The sequence below is a fragment of the Artibeus jamaicensis genome, unplaced genomic scaffold (assembly GCF_021234435.1).
Source record: "Artibeus jamaicensis isolate MK-2021 breed Jamaican fruit bat unplaced genomic scaffold, CSHL_Jam_final contig_589, whole genome shotgun sequence".
In the NCBI taxonomy this organism is placed as follows: Eukaryota; Metazoa; Chordata; class Mammalia; order Chiroptera; family Phyllostomidae; genus Artibeus; species Artibeus jamaicensis.
This window is the reverse complement of record NW_026521896.1, coordinates 2,285,335-2,289,187: the sequence shown is the minus strand read 5'-3', so window position 1 is coordinate 2,289,187 and position 3,853 is coordinate 2,285,335.

Sequence of the window (3,853 nt, the reverse complement as noted above, 5' to 3'; positions counted from 1 at the left end):
GCTATTTCATTCTTTTCTGATCTTGGTTATTTCCTTCCTTCTTTTTGCACTAGGCTGTCTTTGTTGTTTTTTCACCAGTTCTTGTAGGTATAGCGTCAGGTTGTTTTTTGAAATGTTTCTGTCTTTTTTAGGTAAGCCTGTATCGCTACGAACTTCCTGCACAGGACTGCCTTTGCGGTGTCCCATAAGTTTTGGACTGTGGTGTCTTCATTTTCATTTGTTTCCAGAAACTTTTTGATTTCTTACTTGATCTCATACTTAATCTATTCATTGTTTAACAGCATGGTAATAATGAGTTGATAAATTCATCTCCATGAATTTGAGTGTTTTTGAATTTTATTCTTGAGTTTGATTTCTAGTTTCAGGCCTTTGTGGTCACAGAAGATGCTTCCTATGATTTCAGTTTTCTTGAATTTGTTGAGACTTGTTTTGTGTCCTATCATGTGGTCTATCTTTGAAAATGTTCCATGTGCATTTGAAAAGAATGTGTATTTTTCTTATTTGGGATGAAAGGATCTATATATATCAGTTAAATTCATTTCATATAGAGTGTTGTTCAATTCTGCAATATTCTTGTTGATATTTTGTATGGAAGATCTATCTACTTTTGGCAGTGGGCTATTAAAATCTAGTATAAGTGTGTTGCTGTCTGTATCTTCCTTGAAATCCTTCAAGATTTTCCTTACATATTTGGGTGCTCTTATGTTGGGTGTGTGTGTGTGTGTGTGTGTGTGTGTGTGTGTATAATGTTTATGTTTTCTTGATGGATTCTTCACTTGAATATTATAAAGTGTCCATCTGTGTCTCTTTTTGTCTCTATTTGAAGTCTGTTTTGTCTGATATGAGTATTGCTACCTCTGATTTTTTTCCTGTCCATTTGATTGGAATGTTTATTAACAACCCTCACTTTCAGTTGGTGTAGGTATTTTGTTCTGGTGTAGGTCTCTTGTGGGCAGCATATGTGTAGATCATGATTTTGTATGCATTCAGCTCTTCCATGTCTTTGCATTGGAGCATTTAAGCCAGTTACAGTAAGGTTATTATTGATAGGTACTTATTTATTGCAATTTTACTTATTTTGTATGTGTGTGCCACTCTCACTCTTTTTCTTAATGCAGTCCCTTTAGCATATCTTTTAGTGCAGGTGTTGTGGAGGTATATTCTTTGAGCCTTCTTTTGTCTGGGAAACTACTTAGTTCACCTGAAATTTTAATCGAGAGCCTTGCTGGGTAGAGTAGTCTTGGTTGCAGGCCTTTACTTTTAATCACTTTGAATATTTCTTGCCATTCCCTTTCATTTTGTAGTGTTTCCTTTGAGAAGTCATCTGATAGCCTTATCAGTGCTCCTTTGTATGTTACTTTCTATTCCTTCCTTATTGCCCTTAAGATTCTCTCTTTGTCTTAGAATTTTGCCATTTAAATTATGATGTGTCTTGAAGTCAGTCCTCTGTGTCTATTCCTCCTTAGGAGGGGTACCCTCTGGATTCGGACCCTCTGTGCATCCTGGATTCGTGAGACTTTTTCTCTCAACAAATTAGGGAAGTTTTCCATTATTACTTTATTAAAGAGGTTTTCTATCCTTTGCTCTTTTTTGTCTCCTCCTGGTATCCCTTTTAGAGGGGTATTATTATGTTCCATGTTGTTCTGAAGTTCCCTTAACATCTCTTCATTCTTTTCCAGTCTGTTTTCCTTTTCTTGCTCTTTTTCCAGGTGTTTTTTTCTACCTTGTCCTCCAACTTGCTGATTTCATTCTCTCCTTCATTGAGCTTGCTTTTTTCCCCTTCCACTGTGTTCTTTACTTCAGAAATTGTATTCTTCATTTTCTCTTGGCCCTTGTTGATGGTTTCTGTGTCCTTTTTAATGCTGATATAGTTTGCATTAAGTTCCTCATAGTTTCCCTGTAGGTTTCGTATTTTGTACTGAGCTCATTGAGCTTCCTTAGAAACATTGCTTTGAACTCAATATCTGAGAGTTCAATATCTTGCATCTTAACTCAATATCTCAATACCTGAGAACTCAATATCTTGCCTCTACTTCATTTAGCATTCTGTCTGAGGGTTCCTCCTTTCCTTTTGATTGGGGGTTGTTTCTCTGCCTTCCCATTATTTGTCAGACTCTTCTTGTTTGCTTCTGCTTCTTAAATTGATCTGTCCTGACTCCCTGAGTTTGTGGTGTGAACTTCTATGGTAGGAGATCTGTGAGATTCGGTGGTGCAGTCTCCTTGATCACCTGAACTTGATGCTCTTAAAACACTGTTTATGCCTTTTATGCTGGCTCTCTGCATATAATTGGGTTTTGATTGTTGTCGGGTCATTCTTCGGTCAGTCCTTTCCTGCTGCTGGTTTAGAGTCACTGCACATACCATGGCTTATATGCTGTTGTGTGGGTGCTGTCAGAACATAACTATAAATCCCAGGGAACAAACCTATATCCACAAAAATTACTCCCTCCCCCGCAACCCCACTATCGACAACACATGAATAAGTATTGGTAAGGATATAAAGAGATTAAGACTATTATGACAAAGGAGAGAAATACTATGGTATAAAATCTAATTTAGCATTTACTGCCCTGGCTGGTGTAGCTCAGTAGATTGGGCGCGGGCCTGTGAACCACATCATCTCGGTTCGATTCCCAGTCAGGGCACATGCCTGGGTTGCAGGCCTGTTCCCAGCAGGGGACTCATGACAGGCAACCATACATTGATATTTCTCTCCTTCTCTCCTTCCCTTCCTCTCTAAAGATAAATAAATAAAATCTTTAAAAAAGTCTAATTTAGCATTAATCTAATGACTAAATATGTACAAACTTGCTGAACAAGAAATGAATGTTAAGAAGCTATGCAGGAAGGAAATTATCACAATCATGGAGAAGACCACAATGGATGTCATCTCAGTAGTCTCTAGTATTTACCACTATATCTCCATTCTCGATCTGCCTCTGATGATGTCAGATATTGACCCCGTCTAACCTTAGGTGTTCTGCTCTGAGACTGCCAGGGATCTACTGTCTGTGGCTGTGTCCTTTGGTTGTTAATCTAGTCACTCTGCACTCAGCAGTCGAGCTTAAACCTCATAGGGTGGGGTAGAATCCCTACTTGTGTCAGGGCTATTGTTTCTCCTCAGTCTGCTTCTGCTGGAAGGGGAGTGGTCTGCCTGAGCAGAATGGCTGCTGCCATAATGGTGATGACTCAGCACCAGGATCCTAGGGCTACTCTTTCAGTTCTCTCTCCAAAGCCTCTGTCTCCAGTGTGTCATCAAGCATCTCCAGCCCACTCTGCATCTACTTTGCCAGGGCTCTAGGTAAGTGGGTATAAGTGAAAATTTGTGTGTTGGCCTTTTAAACAGCTCTTTGTGTCTCCATCTGTCCACTCTGGGAGAGAACAACTCTGCCACTTTTTACCACCAGTTGTTATCTGTGTACTTCTGGGGGCTCTGATGCTTGAAGGGTTAAAGGGACTTTGAGAGTACTCCCTGTTTATGCCTGAGCTGTGACCTTCATTGGAAAAGCAAAATATAGTGCTGTCTCCTGGGGAGAATTGGTCCTTCTCCTCAGGAGATTAGTACATTTCAATGTTTAGCTGTTCCCTGGGGAGAATTGGCCCTTCCCCCAGAGGGAAGGGTTAGTTAGTCAAAATCACACAGTGCCCTTGGTATGTAGCCACTTTTGTCTAAAACATATTTAATCATAGACCCTAAAGTGAGACTTTGGAATCTCACCCAAGGGAAGGACACTTCGCTTGGAACTGTTCCCAGACAGACCCCAAATGTTGCCCCAGTGTCTATGTTCAGGCGTTGGTGATTTCCTATCCGGTGATGTATGCTCTTGATTCTTGCTTTTCTCTTTGCTCTCAC